General features: G+C 38.9%; 1 long non-coding RNA gene across 1 annotated transcript; it reads right to left on the bottom strand.

Annotated features, from left to right (window-relative positions):
• Positions 1 to 467: 467 nt before the first annotated feature.
• LOC141513083 (uncharacterized) lies at positions 468 to 18,450 on the bottom strand. The gene is made up of 3 exons (XR_012475700.1): positions 18,427 to 18,450; positions 18,071 to 18,172; positions 468 to 1,248 (listed from the first exon to the last, which is right to left on the bottom strand). It is a non-coding gene; the product is annotated as an uncharacterized LOC141513083 (long non-coding RNA).
• Between the last annotated feature and the right edge of the window lie 2,932 nt (positions 18,451 to 21,382).

The following is a 21,382-nucleotide window of genomic DNA, read 5'->3' as shown; positions in this document are numbered from 1 at the left end:
AAATAAATGCTTAGGGAAGCTAGGTAGTACAGTGGTTAGGAAACAGCCTCTGAAGTCAGGAGGACCTGAGTTCAAATCTAGCCTCAGATACTTGATTCTAACTAGCTATGTGACCTTGGACAAGTCATTTGACCTTGACTTCCTAAAATCCAGGGCCCATCTCTAGGCATCTTGATTCATATCTGGTCACCAAACTTAAACTCAGATGGCTCCAGAAGAGAAAGTGAGGCTGGTAACTTTGCACAACACCCTCCCCCCCTCCTTATTTAAATCCAATTCATATGCCTGTCATGGTGTCACCTCCCTAATGTGATGGTCTTCTTTGGGATAAACATCATCAATAAATACTTGTTAAGTGACTTACCCAAGTGGGCTAATATGGTTTATAACCATCAAAGCTGAGATCTAATAGATAAACACATCATTTATTAACCCCCCACTTATATATAAACATATGTAAGCTTTATCAGGTGCTGGCAATACAAATACAAATTTAAAAAATAAAAGACTCTGGTTTGAAGTAGCTTACAGTTTAACAGAAGAATATAACACATTTTTTTGGTGGTGGGAGTGGGGAGGCTGGGGAGTACTCTTGGGGGCTTTATAGAAAAGTCCAGAGCATCAGACTAGGAGTGGAGCTGAATGAGAGGTGAGCTCTATGAATTCCTTAAGTGACATTTCTGGAAATGACCTCAAAGTCACAGGGAATCCCAGGGGTGGGAGCATCTCCAATGTAAAGAGGCTTCTGGGGAAGAGGTAAAAATGTCCAGAGTCAAGATCAGAATGAGAAGAATTTCTGCCTTCCAGTCCAACACTTTGTACTCTGCCCCTTGGAGCCTCCAGTGTGGCCTGGCCCCTTGATGCCCGCCCAGGACGTATGCGGAGCAGAAGACAGAAGACAGAAGATGCTTGCCAAAGCGCGGCATCAGAGACCCAGGTACCAATTAAGCCAGGATAAATAGCCATTATGATGAAGGCCTGACAGCATCCAGAGACCACAGTCTGCTCCTCGGCACCTGCTTATTTCCCATTGATCCTCTCTGGGCTACGGCCTTGCCTTCTTTCTGTAGCTTCCCAAATAACAGCCTGGCAAAGCCCCGTGCTAAGAGGTGGCCTCTGAAGAGAATCCGCTTAGGTCTTCCTGTCTTTTTCATCTGTAAGACCTGCCAGGGGAAGCTTTAATTACGGGTCTGAGATTTCCCTGTTTCCCTGCCTTTGCAGACAATGGATGGATCAACAGATGCCTTTCTGAAATCAGACAAAAAAAAGGTTTTAAGATCAGGAGGATCCAGGTCTCAGTTTGGTTTAAAATGATGGGGGAAGGTGTTGGCAGGCCTTGGACAGGGGTACGAGAAGGCGGGGACTATTGAATTTCTCAGGTATGCTCAAAATCTGTAACCATAAGTACAGGTTGCGTTATGAGGGTTCTTTCCCTCATAATTCAATTTCCCTCATTATTCAATATGCATTTATTTATTTATTTTTGCAAGGCAAGTGGGGTTAAGTGGCTTGCCCAAGGCCGCACAGCTAGGTCATGATTAAGTGTCTAAGGCCAGATTTGAACTCAGGTACTCCTGACTCCAGGGCCAGTGCTCTATCCACTATGCCATCAATACACATTTATTAAAAGCACCTATTGTAGATAAACACTCTTGTAGGCTCTGAAAACACAAAGGCCAAAATGAAATAGTCCCTGCCCTCAAGCAGCTTATGTTCTCTTGGGGATCGGGAAAGGGAATAGTCCACGAATGTCATTAATTGCTATACATCTCTCTCTTGACTATTCAAATCATTATTACTTTACTTCAAAGTTTAGAATATAATAAAAATAATAATTCATATAGCACTTTAAACACATTATCTCCTTTTATTCTCACAAAAGCCTTGGGGGGGGTAGATTCTATTACAATCTCCATGATATAACTGATTGTGATGGAAGACTATTGTGTTTGCTGGGGCTAGTTGGGTGAATAGGAGTAAGATCTGGAGTCAAGAAGACCCCTCTTCCTGAGTTCAAATCTGATCTCAGACACTTCCTAACTCTTGATCCTGAGTCACTTAACATGGTTTGCCTCAGTTTCCTCATCTGAAAATGAACTGGAGAAGGAAATGATAAACTACTCTGATATCTCTGCCAAGAAAACCCCAATGGAGTCATGAAGAATTGGGCATAACTGAACAACAAGATTATACAGAAGAGGAAACTGGGATAGTGACTTGCTCAGGGACCCACGGCTAGTAAGTATGTGAGACAGATCTTCCTGACTTCTGTTCTTTTCTTTATCCATTCTAGCATCTGGTTGCCATGATGATTTAAATATTGAATAAAATCATGATGGTTTAAAGTAGGGTTCTTTAACTATTTTGTGTTAAAGAGTCTTTGGAAATTTTCTGACACTGATAGACCTCTACTCAAAGTAATCTTTTGAAATGCATAAAATAAAATACATAGCATTACAAAGGAAATCAATTATATTGAAATATAGTTATCAAATTTTGTTTTTGTTTTTTTAGGTTTTTGCAAGGCAAATGGGGTTAAGTGGCTTGCCCAAGGACACACAGCTAGGTAATTATTAAGTGTCTGAGACCGGATTTGAACTCAGGTACTCCTGACTCCAAGGCCAGTGCTTTATCCACTACACCACCTAGCCGCCCCTATCAAAATTGTTTTTAAAAGAAAACAAATTCATGGGCTGCAGGTTAAGAACTCTTGGATTAGGTGATGTCTAAATTACCTTTCCCCATGAGAATATAAACTCCTGGGGCGGCTAGGTGGCCCAATGGATATAGCATCGGTCCTGGAGTCAGGAGTATCTGAGTTCAAATCTGGCCTCAGACACTTAATAATTACCTAGCTGTGTGGCCTTAGGCAAGCCACTTAACCCCATTGTCTTGCAAAAATTAAAAAAGAATATGAACTCCTTGAGGGCAGTGATTTTTCTTTAAATTTCCATTGGTCAGCCTGGGATAGATAGTAAGTGTTTAATAAATATTTGTTGACTTAACTATATCCTATGATCCTCTCTGAGCCTCATATTCCCCATCAGAAAAATTATGGGGATGGGAATCATTAACTTGATTGAACCTTAAGCTTTCCCCTAGCCCCAAAATTTGAAATACGGTATTTGAAATATTTGAAACATCATTTGAAAATGGTTGGTATTCAAGATGGATGACTTGATATTCCAAAGGTCTCTCTCTGGAAAAGACCAGAGTGCCATGAACTTGGGATGCCTCTGGAATATATTGATTTGTGCACTCTGCATATTGGATTGGTCCCAGTCCTCTATCTTGAGTCTCTAGAGCAGAGTGGACTTTTTACTACCCTTGAGCCTCCAAATTGAAGCCATCTGATCTTCCTGGAATGAAGTACAGAGAATTTCAGACTTCAGGGACCTTAAAAGTTTGTATGGTCACTGCTGGCATTCTCTACTTGCCTACCTGTATTTGCATTGGCTTTTCTATAGAACCCCCTTTTTTGAGTTCTCACACCCTCCTGGCCATGTTTTTGCATAGTACTATGGACTTTGTGAAGATAGTTACTTTAATTTGGGTTTTTTTGTTGTTTTTAATGTTTTCCTCATTACTAGGTTGGGTGCCCTATTTTAGGTCTTTTCTGGGGAATGTGTGAACATTGGGCCCCTCTGCAGCCATCTTAATCATAAATTGATATAAGCATTCATTATGTGGCTATTATTAGTCAGACACTCTGCTAAATAGTGGGGTACAAACAATAAAATGGCAGGAGATCTGGATTAATCCAGGAGTCATAATAACTAGTTAGGAAATTGAATTAGCATGTCAGACTGGATGGAAAGCCAAATCTCTCTGTACTCCCTCTCCCAATAATCTCGGCATCTGGTGAAAAAACTGGGGAACCATCCCAATCCCAAGGTACTCCTCCCTGTGATTTCTCAACTTTCTAGAATTTATAGTTCCTGACCGAAAAAAGAGGCCCCAGTCTGTTTCCTTCTATGACCTGTGGAAATCCTCCAATCTCCTCAAAGAAGTGGAAGGATGATAGAATTGTAAAATCATAGATTTAGAGCTAGAAGGGACTGAAGAGATGATTTAGTCCCACATACACATTTTCAGATGAAGAAATTGAAATGTAGAGAAATGTGACTCTTTGCCCAAGCACACACAGGCAATAAGTGACTTAACTAGGATTTGAACCCAATACCAGGGATCAATCCAGGATAATCAGGAGGATGAGATAATTTGGAGATGATTAGGCAAAGCAAAGCATTCAAAAAGGGTAAAACACTTGATATGGGTTTTGGGGAGGGAAGGCAGTTGTATTTTGCTATGTTTAACTCAGTGACTACAGAAAAATGAATTTCTTATGAATTAATAACATTGAGTCAAACAAGAATGGGGGGTTCCATTGGACTGGCATCTGAAATAGTCAGCCACTTGGTGGGCAAAATGATAAACAACATTCCCTTGCTGGTTCATGATAAAAGTGACATTGTCTTTCATAAGGATTGTAGATATAGGACACCTGCCAGATGTGGGCTGCCATTGTGTATTTTTTTAATTTAATTTAAATTTTGTTTTTTAATCAATTACACATAGACAAAATTTTTTAACACTTAAAATAAATTTGAGTTTCAATGCTCTCCTTCCCTCCTTTCTTCCCTCCTTGAGAAGGCAAGCAATTTGATGCAAATCATAGTTGTGTGGTCATGCAGAACATTTCCAAGTAAAGCATGTTGCAAAAGAAAATACAGACCAAAAAGACCCAAGAGTAATAAAGTTTAAAAAAGAAGTATGCTTCAATCTGAAATTAGACTCCATCAATTTTTTCTCTGGGAGCAGGTAACATTTTTAAATTATAAGTTCTTTGGAACTGTCTTGGATCTTTGTTTTGCTGAGAATAAGTAAGTGCTTCATAGTTGATCACCATGCAATATTGTTACAGTGTATGATGTTTTTCTGATTCTGCTCATTTTACAGGTGACATTTCCATCAGTTCATGGAATTCTTCCTAGGATTTTCTGAAAGCATCCTACTCCTCAATTCTTACAGCACAATAGTATTCCTTCACAATCAAATATGACATTTTTTCAGTAATTCCCCAATTGATGGATATCCCCTTAATTTCCAGTTCTTTGCCATTACCAAAAAGAGTTACTACAAATGGATTTGGACCAAGAGATCTCTTTTCTTTGCTTTTAATCTCTTTGGGGTACAAACCTAGGAGTGATATTGTTGTGTCAAAAGGTATGTACAGTTTTATATCTTTTAGGGGATAGTTCCAAATTGCTTTCCAGAATAGTTGGATCAGGTCATAACCCCACCAACAATGCATTAGCTTGTTCTGTCATTCACTTGTGCCCTAATCTTTGAGATCCCATTTGAAATGGTTTTCTTGGTAAAGATACTAGAGTGGTTTGCCATTTCTTTTTCCTGTTCATTTTACAGATGAGGAAACTGAGGCAAACAGAGTTAAGTGACTTGTCCAAGGTCACATAGCTAGTAAATACGTGAGGCTGGATTTGAACTCATTTCTTCCTGACTCTTGACTCAGCAGTCTATCCATTGCAACAGGTAACTGCATTAGTGCATCAGTGTCCCTATTTTTTCCACATCCTCATCAATATTTGTCATTTTCCTTTTCTGTCACATTAGCCAGTCTAATAGGCATGAAATGGTACTTCAGAGTTGTTGTAATTTGCATTTCCCTTATCAAAAGTGATTCAGATGATTTTTTTTCATGCAGTTATTGATAATTTTGATTTCTTCTTGTGAAAATTCCCTGTTCATGTCCTTTGACCCTTTATCAATTGGGGAATGACTTGTATTCTTTTTTTTTTTTATGTTTTTGCAAGGCAAATGGGGTTAAGTGGCTTGCCCAAGGCCACACAGCTAGGTAATTATTAAGTGTCTGAGACTAGATTTGAACCCAGGTACTCCTGACTCCAGGGTCAGTGCTCTATACACTGCCCCCCTTAGCTGCCTCATCTTGTATTCTTATAAATTTGATTCTGTTCTCTATATATTTGAGAATGAGGTTTTTTAATAAGATAAACTTTCTATAGGAAAATTTCTCCTCTCCAATTTCCTACTTTCCTTTTAATCTTAGCTGTTTCCCAAGGAATTATTTAGCATCTACTATGTGCTAAGCTTCCTGGGGATACAAGGAAAGTAAAAAAAACCACAGCCCCTACATTTAAGAAGCACAGGGTCCATGAGGGAGATAATATACAAACCACAGACCATGTCCAAAAAAAAAGGTAATAGACAGGATACGTTGGAGATGATCCTAGAGGGAAGGCCCAAAGACATGCATTCCAAGTTCCGGAGAACAGCTTGCCAGCCTTCTACATTTATGAGCTTACAGATATATGTTATACAAATGAAAACAAAAGTCATATCAAGAATGACAAGAAGTGGTAGATAGGTTGCTCAATGGATAGAGCACCGGCCCTGGCGTCAGGAGTCCCTGAGTTCAAATCTGGCCTCAGACACTTAATAATTACCTAGCTGTGTGGCCTTGGGCAAGCCACTTAACACCATTGCCTTGCAAAAACTAAAAGAAAAAAAAAAGAAAGAAAGAAAAGAAGAACAAAGAAATGTGATAGTTTATTATTGAATTGGTACAAGATTCCTTCTTGTGAAGTTTTAGAAACAGGAGTAGATTTAGAGTTGAGCATCTTGAGTTCAAATAGTGGAGCACAAGTCTAGAACTTGGGAGGAGCTTAGTTCAAATCTGACCTCAGACATTTACTAGTTCATATTTACCAAATCTCTGCTTTCCTCAGTTTCCTCATCTATAAAATGGAGAAATAATAGCAGGTTGTTGTAAGGATCAAATGAGATTATAAATGAAAAGTTCTTAGCATGGTATCCAACATGTAGCAGAAGCTATAGAAATGTTTCCTATTACTATTACTATTATTATTATTATTATTATTATTATTATTATTACTACCACCTATAAGATCTGGAACAATTATCAACTCCTCTGAGCCTCAGTTTCCTTCTCAGTAAAAGGAATGAGTTAAGCTTACTGACCTCTAATGTCCCTTCTGACTCTCAATCTAAGGATCCTATCTATTCCCCAGTCTTCAGGAATTTTTCAGTTGAAAAGCAAATATTCCTGGGCTGGAAATAGCCTGTAGCTCTATTTTTTGCCAGCTATGTGGGTTCTCTTGTGAGGAACTTCCTGTACAAATACTTATCAAGACCTTCTCTGGAATGTCTGTGCTTTAACAGAGAAGTTAAAGGACTTGCCCAGGGTCATTCAACCTGAGGGGGGAGGGGAAGGAAAGAGGAGAGAGAGAAAATAGACAGACAGACAGACACAGAGACAGAGACAGACACAGAAACAGAGAGAGAGACAGAGAGAGGAGAGAGAGAGAGAGAGAGAGAGAGAGAGAGAGAGAGAGAGAGAGAGAGAGAGACAGAGACAGAGACAGAGACAGAGAGAAGAGAGCTGAGAGTTGAAATCCTCAATTCTGGCCTCAAATTAAATTGATCAGATGGCTTTTCTGGATGCTGAAAATCCTGTGAGGCAGCCAGGGGAAGGATACCTAGCAGGAAGTTACCCTAAGAAAGAGAAGAGATGAAAAGAGGGACTCAGAAAAGGGAAAGAGGGAAGAAACCACCAGAAATCTCTCTCCAGGACTTCAGTTGGGGCTGACCTAATAGGAAGAAGAACAGGGCAAAGAATGGAAGGTAGCCTCCTTATCTTCTACAATTCCCCACCCTGGACTATCAGGCTGCTCTCCTTACCATTCTGGAACGCCCTTTCCTTCTGCTTATCTAAGTCCTACCCATTCCTCTAAGTCTTGTTCAAGAAAGTCTCCTCCAGAAAGACTTCAAAACTAGAAGGAACCTCCATCATGACCAAGTTCAACCCCTTCTTCCAGATAAGGGCACTAAGGCACAAAGAATTGAGGTGACTTAGCCATGATCAGCCACCTAGAAAATGTCTGAGGTGGAATTTGAACCCAGGTCTGACTCCTAGTCCAGTTCCCTATTCACTATATTCCTGATGCCAAACTCAAGTGGAATTGCATTTGGATTATATATCAACTTAGAAAACTGAAATAAACATCATTTTTATTTTATTTTATTGTATTGTATTGTAGTGTATTGTATTTTTATTTATGTAATTATTAAATATCTCTCAATTACATTTTAATCTGGTCTACTGCCACAGTGTGTGAGACCCCTCTGTCCTATACTGTACTGCCAATGTAGTTGCCATTTAGTCTGTCATCTTTCTATTCGAAAGTTGTTAATGGTGACATTAATTCTCTCTGATCTCTCCTTCTGAATTCTAATAACTCTTATTTTGAGGATCACATCATTGGCATTTTGACTCCTTCTGTTGCCCAATTAATCCATGTGTATTTGTTGTCCTTACAATCATAGTATCTTATAAAATGGGATGATTGTTTTTTTACATTTCTAATTTTTTATTTCATACATTTACAGTATTATTTTTGAGGAGACTATAGGTTTCACCTGACTGCCAAAATAATTCATAATAAGCACAAAATTTCTAAGACAGATCATCAACAGTAACAAAATAAATGGAAAGTGAATGTTGCTAAATTACAAAAAAGATAAGATAGGAGAAAACACGCCCTACCATATTTTTGCAGGAGTTGGGGTGTGATGTTCTTTGGTAATAAAACATTGCATATATTGTAAGATCTTTTAAATGTATTGATCGGTTTTGTTGACTTTTTTTAATCTCAGTGTCCTTTTTTCCCCTTCATGGAGAAGAGGGAGGGATACAGTTTAAAATGTAAGATAAAAGTTATTTTTATATTGCAAATATGATTAGAATTATTTCTAAAACATTGAAGCAAGGGGTGATTAGGTGGCGTAGTAGATAAAGCACCGGCCTTGAAGTCAGGAGTACCTGGGTTCAAATGCAACCTCAGACACTTAATTACCTAGCTGTGTGGCCTTGGGCAAGCCACTTAACCCCATTTGCCTTGCAAAAACCTAAAAAAAAAAATTGAAGCAAACCCAACTTTTGGCTAATATGGGTGTCATCACAGTGTCTCTCCATATACTTACTCTTTTTTTATTTTATTAAAATACTTTTTTCATTTTTCTAACTACATGCAACGATAGCTTTCAATAATCATATTTTTGCAAGGCTATAAGTTTTATATTTTTCTCCCTCCCTCCTTTTCCTTTCTCTTCCCCCTGAGGGAAAGCAATCTAATATAGGCTATACCCATATAACCATGCTAAACATAGATCCATATTAATCATGGTGTAAAAGAAGAATCAAATCCAAACATTCATATTGGCCAATCTGATAGGTGTGAGGGAGTACCTCGAGTTATTTTAATTTGCATTTTTCTAATCAATTAAATGGTTAGAGATAAAAGTAAAATTAGGAAAAGTCTGGAACTTATAGAATCTTCAGCTGTATTCTTAAAATGGGATGTTTGTAAAGTATTTGCAAATCTTAAAGTGATACATCATCATCATCATCATCATCACTGTCATCACCACCACCACCACCATCACTATCACCATCATCATTTTCTTTGAGACAAGAACAGTAATGAATACATGAAATCTAATGGGTTCCATTATTTAGAGGATTAGGTTTGTCATGAGAAAAAGGTCTGATTTTACTGCTAAGGTCAGACAGGTTTCAGTTTGCAAACCCAGTTCTCAAGAAACTGATTTCCTCCCAAGGATTTGGACTGCTGTCAGGGTGTGTCAAAATGTAGAATTTAGTCCAACCCCTGGTTTTATGTAGTCTATACTAGCAAGGTTTTTATTTAAAATCTAGAGGCATAAGATGACTTGTCTACTCTTTGGTGCAGTAGAGTGCCAGCCCTGGAGTCAGGAGAACCTGAGTTCAAATCCGGTCTCAGACACTTGACTCTTACTAGCTGTGTGATCTTGGGCAAGTCACTTAACCCTGATTGCCTGGCAACCAGGGCCATCTACAGTCATGCTGTTTCATATCTGACCACCAGACCTGGATGGCTCTGGAGGAGAAAGTGAGGTTGGGGACTTAGCACAACCCCTTTATACGAATCAAATTCATATGCATGTCATGGCATCACCTCCCTGATGTCATGGTCTTCTTCAACAACAAAGGACAACATCAAGGTGTCATATTTTAATAAAATAAATTTAAAAATAGCAGTAATAGCTAGTATTTATAGTGCTTTAAAGTTTTCAAAATGTTTTATATATTATCTCATTTGAACATTACAATAACCTAGGAGGTAGGTGCTCTTATATACACTTTACAGATAAGTAAATGGAGGCATTAGAAGGTTAAGTGACTTGCCCAGGGTCACAAAGCTCAGATTCTAAATTGAGTCTTCCTGATTCCAACTATACATCTAGCAACATTAGAAAATATATACTTATAAGGAAGGTTTAAAGAAATAAGCAATAAGAAACATTTAGACACTTTTCTTACATAATCCTTAGTTGATGATCATAAATTTAGAGACTGAAAGAATCTTAGAAGTCATTGGATCCACACTTTGATTTTTTTCTTATATATGTATGAGTGTTTATCTACCTTGGATTCTTTGTTTCTTTAAATATTTTCCAAATATATGTAAAACTTCATTCAACATTATTTTTAAAAAGTTTGAGTTCCAAATGTTTTCCTTCCCTCCTGTCCCTCCAAAGCTCTGAGCTATGGAAACATCCCAAGGAAGTCTCCCTGGCAGTGCCACCTGACCCTCATGCCTTGCAATACCCCATTCTCTTCATGAGATTTAAGGGGAGAGGTAGTATGGAAAAGACAGTGGAATTATCTTTGAAATCAGCTGTGGGTTCCTCTAGCCTTTGATATAGCTATGTGGTCTTGGGCAAATCAGTTAATCTCTCATTGCATCCCTCCTGAACTCTATGAGAGGATGTTCTTTCCTCCCTTCTTTCTTCTCTCCATTCATCCTTCACACAACTTGCCCAAGAGATAGTCCCATCACTTCTACCCCTTCAGTATCCTGCTTTGCCTCTAGGACAAATCCCAAAGGTTTCTACAATTTAATGTACTTCGCCATTTGACTCCAGCTTCTTTTCCCTACTTTACTCTTCCATTGTTCATTGGCTTCATCACATCTCCATCTCTGCTCCCCATGCTTTCTTCCCTCTGCCTCTTAGAATCCCTAGAAGTCTTTACAGTTCAACTCATGAGCCAGCCTCCAATGGGAGGCCATTCTTGATCCCCATCAAGTGCTGGTAATATCTCCCCTTGCCCCCTACATATGACATTCACGTGTTTGTTTTGTATGTTTTTTCATTTCCTTGTAAGAATATGTGTTTCTCTGTTAGAATGTTAGAATCTCTCTTTGATGAGAGGGTCCTGGCTTATTGGCTTTGTTCCTCCAGTGCCTAGGACATTGCCAGGTACAAGTAGGGATGGCAACTAGATTTCTGATTTCATTGGTATGAGGAATTCTAGGGGGGAAAAAACAACTCCCTATACCAGAGGTATCACTCTGGGGTCCACATGGATGTACAAATAGATTTCAGGAGATAAGGGAACTTGGAAGAAAAACATTGCATCTTTATTTTTGCTAATTTTCTGAAATTTAGATTCTGAATTAATTTCTGGGGTTTGAAATAAAAGTCCTTACTCTTTTTTTTTAGGTTTTTTTTGCAAGGCAAACGGGGTTAAGTGGCTTGCCCAAGGCCACACAGCTAGGTAATTATTAAGTGTCTGAGACCGGATTTGAACCCAGGTCTTCCTGACTCCAAGGCTGGTGCTTTATCTACTCCGCCACTTAGCTGCCCCAAAAGTCCTTACTCTTAAGGAGTTCACAGACACATTATTCTGAGAAAGGGGTTCAGGTAGGTGGCAAGATGGATAGAGAGTTGGACTTAGAATCAGGAAGATCCAAATTCAAATCCTGTCACAAACTCTTACTAGTGTATGACCCTGGATGAGTCACTTAACCTTTGTCTGCCTCAGTTTCCCCATCTAAAAAAACAATAATAATAATAATAATAATAATAGCAGATCTTATGGATATAGCAAATCAAATGAGATTGTTTTGCAAAGCTTATGCTATATACATGCATGTTATGTATATTTTATATAAATATATATAATATACATAAAGCTCACATATATACACACAAACACACAAAACTAGGTGAACTGTTCATTTGAATATAACCATTCCTCTAGAAAAAAGTGGTTGACTTTTGAGTTTCACAACTTGGAGTTGTGAAAACTTTTGACTTTTACCAGAATTGTTTTCTAAAAGGACCAGTCCTTAAAAAAAATAGCCAAAACTTCCCTCTTCCCAAGTATCCTATTACTATTGGAGGCATTGCCAATCTGCCTCAAAACCCAGACTTACTGAAAACTCCATACAGAGGCTCAAAGTCTCTGTGTTAAATTCAACTGCTCCCTCATGTTTACTACACATATCTAATCCATCTCCAAATTTCATGGTTTCTGCCCTTTCCCTTCTTCCATACACATCATCCATAACCCTAACTTGATTCCTGTCCTCCTTCCTCCAACTTCAAGTCTCCTCGTTCCAATTCTTCCTCTGTCCCCTGGATAATTTTTTAAAGGGTATCTTTGATTATGTCAATCCCTCCTTAAGCCCCAGGGACTCCCTGTTACTTCAAGGGTCAAATATAAGCTTTTTCCAAGATCCATCCATACTGATCTAACTTGTATTTCCTTGAATACAACAGTCACCTCCTTTCTCCATTACACCTTTTTTATTAGTTGTCTTCCATGCCTATAATGCTATGCCTTCTAAGTATATTTTTGAATATATGCAGAATAATTTTTTAAAAGATAGTAGAAGCAAAGAAATTACACCCAAGTTAGTTTGGGAGGAAAAGCAGAAATGGAGGTGGGGAGGGAGGGTTGATTAATCAAGTCCCAAGGCTTGGTTTTGAGCCCAGAGAGCAAACTGGGGCATCATGCCTACCTCCAATCCAATGGCAATACTTGGCTAAAAAGAGAACAAACTCTTCACCCTTGTAGTAATGCCTGAGGACCCTGGGCTGTTTCTTGCCTCTCCTCTGTCCTGGGATGGTGAGTCTGTCATGAATGCACAGCAGTGCTCCTTGCTGTCCTTTCTTCCAATTATCAAATTATCCCATGGACAAAAGGTATTTGGACCTTGGGAGCCCCTCTCAGTTTGTGGTAGGACTAATTCATTAGCAGGACTCCCAGAGGAATGTGGCCAACATTCCCTCTAATTGGACCTGACTGCCCAAGAATGACTCCGGCCCCTGGCCAGATCACACTGTCACTTATGGAGCATAATAAGCAGCTACTCCTGGCCCCTGGGTCTACAGGGAAACAGTCCTTAGTAATGAACTTGGAAGGCTTATTGTTGTTGTCTGGAAAAAGGAGAAAAGAAAGAAAGAAAAAAGACAGTCCATCTATTGTCAGAGAGTTCAAATATGGGTCCCTTTGGGTCTGACAATAAAAGGAAGAAAGAAGGGTCAAGGAGGTGGGGAAGGCTAAGGGAATAGAGGTGATTTGGAAGAGAGGAGGATCACATTGGAGGATAAGTCTGGTAGACTCTGCAACAGATGCTGAGCTCACCACACTTCAATCACCAGATGGGCAAGATTCACCTTGTGCCACTTATCTCCTGAAGAGAGTCCTCCTGCCCATTGAATCACCTATCCAGTGATGTGGTCAAACTCTAAAAGTTTGAAACTGGAAGAAAACTTAAGGTTAATTTTAATTAATAATCTTCATCCTCATAATTTTATTAATTAGGAAACTGAAAATCAGAGAGAATCATAGATTTAGTCAGGTCAATAGGCATTTATTAAGTGCTCACTGTGTGCCAGGGCTAAACACTTAGAATACAAATACAAGCAGAGAGTCTATCCAAATGGAGGATGTGATCTTAGACAATCTCTAGACCAGAGGTTCATGGACCATGAAGTCCATGAAATTATATATATAATATTTAAATATTTATTGCTGATACAAAATAAATAAATAAATAATATATAAATAAATATATAAATGATATAAATGATATAAATGATATAAATATATATAAATATAAAAATAATATAAAATAAATAAATAATATTTAAATATTTCCCACATATGTGTAAAAAAACCTTTTTGAGTTCTAAATTCTCTCTCTCCCTCTAGCCCCTTCCCTACATATTGAGAAGGCAAGCAATATGATATCTATTTACATATGAAGTCATGGAGAACATACTTCCATATTAGCCATGTTGCCAAAAAAAAAAGCATGATAGGGGTGGCTAGGTGGCGTAGTGGATAAAGCATTATCTAAAACTTATCTGTGGCTGGGGGTGCTCCCTCTGAATCTTGCCTTAATCCACTCCCTTGTCCAATTCCCTTAATCAGAACCCACACTAAGGGTAAACAAAACAGTTTGGGATTTAACCAACTCATACTCATTCAGTTTTTATTTATATACTCTGAAATAAATAAATCTCTATTTTAAATAAATAAATCATTTATATACTCTGTCTTATCATCCACTAGTCCCATTCTTTTCACTGACTCTTTCTTCTCATTCTCCACATCCACTTAACAACTGTTCCTTCCTCTGACATCTCTCACCTGGGACTGGTTGCAAGCCACACTCTGCAGCTGACTATCTGCATTAGAAGATCCTGACTACTCTTACTTGGGGGGGGGGGGTATTGAGGGATGGGGAAGAATCCACAACTACCAGTCAAGACAGGCCCTCCTCAGCTCAGTCTCACAGCTGGTCTCTGTTTGAACTCTGGGAAGGAATAAGTATCTTTGAGGAAGCCCTCAGTTCCATTATGGGTGTCTCTATAGATTTCCATTTCAACAAAACAATTTTTCTATTGGCGTTTAATTTCATAGTCTCTCTGAAACTATATATCTTAAGTCGTTTTATTGGTAGCTCAGGAAATTCATTAGAAGAGAAGCTAAAATCCAAAAATTCAATATGAACAATTCCAAGATTTGTTTATAGTTTATTTTTAAGCAATAATATACTCAAGTGACTAATGCATTTGAAGGGAGGGATGGTTTGCTTCAGTTGTTACATTTCACAGTTCTAGGTTACCAAGAAAAATTTTTCAGTGAGTTTTTTTTTTAACTAGAAAACCATTTGTTTTCCTGGAGACACACGTCTAAGTCGATTGAATGTCTATAAGACCGTTAAGAAGAGGTGCCAACCAACATTTGTTAATGACTTATTATGTATCAGCAGGGCTTAGTTCTAGTAAGTGCTATGGCATTCTGTGTTTAGACCTGGAATAGGTACTGGAGATACACAGATAAAAACCAAAGACCGTTCTTGCCTGCAAGGAACTTCCATTTTGCTAGGGAGGACTGGCAGAGGGATGCAAGGCAATTTGAAGAAGTAAAGAGGAAGAGCAAAAGAGGAGGGGAAATTTTTTTTAAAGGCTTTAGTTGGAAAAAGCCTTGAAGGAAACATTATTCTGAGAGGAAGAGATGAGGAGGGAGAATATTCCAGGCATGAAAGACAGTCTTTTAGGATATAGAGAATGGAGGTGAAATGACAAATTTGAGGAAAGGCAGTAAGTTGGATTGGTTGGAACAAAGAAAATGTTGAAGGGGATTAATGATCAACAAATCCAGAGAGTTAGGTTGAAAATCAACTAGGAAGGATTTAGAAAACTAGATTGTTTAGGGGTGGCTAGGTGGTGCAGTGGATAGAGCACCGGCCCTGGAGTCAGGAGGACCTGAGTTCAAATCTGTTCTCTGACACTTAATTACCTAGTTGTGTGGCCTTGGGCAAGCCACTTAACTCCATTGCCTTGCAAAAAAAAACCTAAAAAAAGGAAACTAGGCTGTTTGTATTATTTTTATTAAGTTTCTTCAGCTGTAAAATGAGGAAAAGCGACTGGAGAATGTCTAAGGTCCCTCCTTGAGTTAATGATCTTTGAGTCTATGATGCTTCAGACCAGTGAATTGGATTTGAGTGAGGGGATGCTGTGCTAAGTCACTAGCTTCACTTTCTTCTCTAGAGCCATCTAGATCCAGTGGTCAGATATGAAACACAACTGAAGATGACCCTGGAGTGGGGGTAATTAAGGTTAAGTGACTTGCCTAGGGTCATAGTAACTGACTAGTAAATGCTAAGAATCTGAGGTTGGATTTGAATTCAAGTCCTCCAGCCTCAAGAGCTGATGCAGCACTGATTTAGATTTAGTTGGGGACAGAAGATATGGAGTCCCAAGAAATGGACAAATCAAATTGGGAGAACCAAACAGTTAAACAATATTCTGTCTGGTTTTATGTTTTGTTTTGTTTTGTTGCAAGGCAAATGGGGTTAAGTGGCTTGCTCAAGGCCACACAGCTAGGTAATTATTAAGTGTCTGAGGTCACATTTGAACTCAGGTCCTCCTGACTCCAGGACCAGTGCTCTATCCATGGCACCACCTAGCCACCCTATGTTTTTCTTTTTGTTAAAACATTGGTGTAAATTAAACCTAAATTAACAACATCCCTGCAATTTATAGTCTTCCTTGACAAGAGCATAGAGGGATTAAGCTCCAACATGATACAGTTAATATTTGGAAGGACTTGAATTGAATTCTTCCTAATTCGAAGACCAGATCACAACTGCCTCCCATTAAATTCAGTTCAACAAGCTTTGGTTTTGTTTTCCATAACTTCATATTTATTATGTGTTTTGTATTTCTTTTCTTTTCAGTGGAAGGGGGAGCTGTGAAGGGAGGGAGCGAATCTGGAGCTGAATGTAAAATAAAATTGAATTTAAAAAAAAATCACAAAACATTTGTGCCTGCCGAATGTAGAACAATTAGTTGAATGAGGGTACTGGAGGAAGAAATCCCAGATTGGAGGAGTAGTGTATTATATGAGAAGAGATCCAGAACACTGGATGCTTATCTTGGAGAAGAGGGAGAGATGTAAGACATTGGCTAGATGTATAAATAGAATGATGAGAGCAGCAAAGGACAGATGGATGTCTTCTGGATCCATTTCTGCCACTTAGTAGACATGTATCATGGAAAAGTCACTTCAGTAACTCTGGACCTCAGTTTCTAAATCTGTAAAATGGGAATGATAAAACTTCTGGACAATTAGAGCTATTCCAAAGTAGATTTGATGGATTAAGTTAATTTGGCCTCCATATCCAGTCCAGTCAAAAGTTAACCCAAACAGATAGTGGGCACCAAGTCATCCCGATATTTAAAGCTCCTCATGGTATGACTCCATTGATGACAACCAACCAGGCAGCTCCAACTCTTGAATGATAAATCAGGATGCAAGTAACCTGTCCCAGTGGGTCCATGTTGAGCCAAATGGCTTCTGTTTGGCTAGTTTATACTGTTTCCTTTCAAAGGGGAAGAAGAGAAAAAGGAAGCTCATTTTGGGGGATAATTAGCTGGATGAGCAGCTCCAGGTAAGACTTTGAAGCTCTGATTATCTAAGTCTAGGTATTTGAGGATTTAAGCCTAGAAGGGACCACCTAATCCAAATACTTTATTTTGAAGATAAGGAAATTGACTCTCAGAGAGATAAAATGACTTGCCCAAAGTCTCAGAAGCCTTAGATCCTTGATTTAAGGTCCTTGGAGTTTCATAGATTTATAGATCTGAAAGGAACCACAGAAACCACAGAAAGGAATCTCTTTTGAGTCCCCCCCCTCCATTTTACAGATTTTACAGGACCTGGTAAGGTTAAGTGACTTGTCCAAGATTAGAAAGGTAGTAAGCATTAGAATGAGTTTGGACTCCTTTTGTTTCTATCTTTCGAGCTTCTCTCTTCCTAATTTCTTCAGTCAGACTGAATATTAGTGTTTATTACTTATTTCAATTCCCTTTATTAGTCATAATAATAGGGGAAGCCATATCTGCCTGAATGAATGAACCCTCCCTGCCCTTAAATCAGAAATTTTCATTTAAGTCATTAATTACTACTATTACTACTGCTAGCACAAGTCAATTCAACTTTATGATTTAACTGTCTACACCTTGCTACCTCCTGAGGAATGTAATGATTTAAAAAAAAAACCCCACCAGTTCCAACCCTTAAGGAATTTTCTTTCTCCTGGGGAACTCAACTTTTGCATAGATAAGTAAATACAAGATACTTTGAAGAAAGCAGTGAATAGAGTACCTTGCCTGGAGTCACCTTTGTACAAATCCAACCTCAGACATGTACTTGCTGTATGTATGATCCTGGGCAAGTCACTTAGACCACACCTCCATTTTTTTTTATCTGTAAAATGATCAAATGAGATAGTTACAAAATGCTTGGCAAACCTCAAATTGTCTATGCATGCTGTCTATTATTATTAGTTAATTCTAGTTATATTGTTCCAAGCTTAAAAAAGCTTAAAACTGCAATCAGACTTCTGGGTCACTCCCTGTTTTCTCCTTGTACATCACAGAGCATGTGTGCCTCTTTCCTACTTTATGCTACTCTCCTGAACAGAGAGGCAGAGATGGATAGGGGTTAGAATGCAGGGATACCATTTTTAGGTTCTGATCCTGAAGCTCCTTTCTTTTTGCCTTCTCTATGTCTCATTTTCTGTAAAACAAAAATTATAAAACCTTTAGTCCCTATCTCAGAGTTGTTGCTGGGTTAAATGCTTTTATATTCACTTTTTTCACTGTTCACAAGGCCCCATTTTACAGTTGAAGAAACTGAGGCATGGGGTGGTTAAGTGATATATCACACTGCAAATGTGTGTAGCCCTGATCCTAGACTGAAAGCTGGAAAGGATCTCAAAATCCAATATCTTCGGCTTACAGATGAGGAAACTCAACTTAGGAAGGGAAAATGTGTTTTCCAAATTCACAGCAACTTATTGGCAGAGCTGGAACCCCAACCCACATCTTCAAATTTTCAATTCAATTCTCTTTCACATCTCATTCACCTTCCTCCCCAAGAATCCCTGGTCCTGTACTTCCTGAGGGTCTAATCTTACTATGTACCAGTTTGAAAATCTATCCCCCTAGAAAAGGAGGTCAAATTTTTCTTCTAGAAATTCATCTCTTTTATCAAAACTTCACCAAGACTGGTAACAAAAACCAGAGAAGTGAAGGTTTTCCCTATAGAGTAGGAGTAATGGGTATGTCATCACCTCTTGGTTGGACTTAAGAGGTACCAAGATATTTCTACCTCTATCTTCTTCCATAGCCTCTTCCAAAGCAGAAATGAAGACTGGTTTTTCCATTAATCTATTTTTTTTAATTAAAGAAAAATAAAACCTTGCCTCTAAGAGGTTCCACATGATCCTCCATTGAAACCTTAGCATGGATTTTTGAGCAAATTAGAAAAAGTATTGAGTAGGTCCCAAAGGAATAAGTTGAACACAGGGCAGTTGTATTAGGATGGCAGATGGGAGAGGGTAAGCCTTGGGTACCAGGGGCTGGTAATGGCATAAGTTGGCATTTCCCTTAGTCAAGGAGGGCAGGTTCACATGGATAGTCCTGGACAGCACTCTGTACTGGTGGGAGATTGGCCTTGAGGAAACCATATATATGGAATAACAAGAGGGGCACTGACCTGGAAGCTGAAGCCATCCAAATTTTTCCAATTCTTTCTCTAGGACCTTGGGCAAGTTACCTCTTTGGGCCTCAGTCTCCTTAGAGAGCTTTCTTGATAAGATTATAAAGTAAGCCATTGCGAAAGTTTGCATGTGCCCCCTTCAGTTTGAGAGGACTTGGGCACTTGATTCATGACCTGTACACACCTCCTTGAGGGTCAGTGATTAAGGGTTGGTTTGATTACCTTAGATTATTAGAGATTAATAACCTGTGTTGTTGTTGGGCTCTTTTTCGGTTATGTCCAATTCTTCATGATCTCATTTAGGATTTTCTTGGCAAAGATACTGGAGTGCTTTACCATTTCCTTCTCCAGTTCAATTTACAGGAAAATATGGTCAAGTGACTTATCCAGAGTCACACAGCCACTAAGCAACCAAGGCCAAATTTAAACTCAGGAAGATGAGTCTTCTTGACTCCAGGCCTGGGATTCTGTCTACTGTACTCATCTTTAAAAAGGGGTCAGAGGTCCTGGAAGATAGGAAAGAGAGAACTAGAGAGGAGCTGAGTTGGCTAGGATCCATGAATAGTTTTGGTACCTTTGGAGAGGGACTAGAAGTCTGTTTTTGCAAGGGGGCTTACCTTTACAGCTCAAGATGTAGGTATCAGTTAATAAACATTTATTATTGGCTATTATTAAACATTTAATATCAATAAACATTTATTGAGCAACTGTGTTAAACCCTGGGGATGGAAGAGGCAAAAAAAAAAATCTCTGCCCTCAAGGAGCTTACAATCTAATGGGGAGACAACAGGCAAACAAACATATGCAAAACAAAGTATAGACAGGATATTAGGGAATAATGAACAGAGAGAATTACAATTAAGTGGGGCTGGAGAAGACTTCCAGTACAGGTAGAATTTTTAGTTGCAACTTAAAGGAAGCCAGGGAGGTCAACATTCTTCTTGGGGGCATGATGAGCATTCCAGGAATGTGGAATAGTTAAAGAAAATGCCAGGAGCAGAGAGATGGCAGGTCTTGTTCATGGAACAACTGTCAGTAACCCAGTGTCACTGGATCATAGATTATGCCTCAGGGAGTAAGGTTTGAGAAGATAGAAAGGGACTAGGTTATAAAGGACTTTGAAGGCCAAACAGATCATCTTTCACTTGCTCCTGGGGGCAATAGGGAGCCACTGTAGTTTATCGAGTTAGGGGTGTAACATGGCTAGATTTATGCTTTGGGAAAATCCTTTGGTGGCTGAAAGAAGGCTGAATTGGAGTGGGGAGAGTTTTGAGGTAAGGAGATCCACCAGTAGCTTGTTGCCATAGTCCAGGCCTGATATGATGGGGACACTATCCAAAGAGAAGTGGGGCAAATTGGAGAGATGTTATGAAGCTAGAAAGGCAAGATGTGACAACAGATTGGATTTAGGAGGTGAAAGTGAGTGGGCATCAGTATTCAGCAGGAGCTGCTGAAGAGAGTAGAATTTAGCTGAATAGAGAAGGGACAGTGCTGAATTTTTAGAGAATCCCTAGACTACCCTCCTTGATGGAGGTAGGAGCATTCTCTGGACAAATTCTATTTCTGAATGTATTTTCTAGCTCTAAGAGGGTATAGAGATGGAGAGAAAATATCATCTTACTTGACAATATTGTACATATGATCCTGATTGACCTCTATGTGAATCTGCTGGAATGCTTTCTTTCAAGTACCTAAGAGAGTTCAGGAAGGCATCTTCTTTGGCCCTTGGGTGAAACTGTCTCAACTGTCCCCAGCACCTTTGGGGGACAAACTGAGTCTCTCATTCTTATCTCTCCAATTTAAGGGAAAATGTAAAGAAGGCAATAATTCCATTCTCACTACTGATGGTCAAAAGTGAGTAACTCAAACCAATTGAACTTGTTTGGCATGGGATGTTAGGGTTAGGGTTGACTT

This window comes from Macrotis lagotis, chromosome 1, assembly GCF_037893015.1.
Source record: "Macrotis lagotis isolate mMagLag1 chromosome 1, bilby.v1.9.chrom.fasta, whole genome shotgun sequence".
Classification (NCBI taxonomy): domain Eukaryota; kingdom Metazoa; phylum Chordata; class Mammalia; order Peramelemorphia; family Peramelidae; genus Macrotis; species Macrotis lagotis.
The sequence above is the reverse complement of the archived record's forward strand: the minus strand, read 5'-3'. Positions and strand labels throughout refer to the sequence as shown.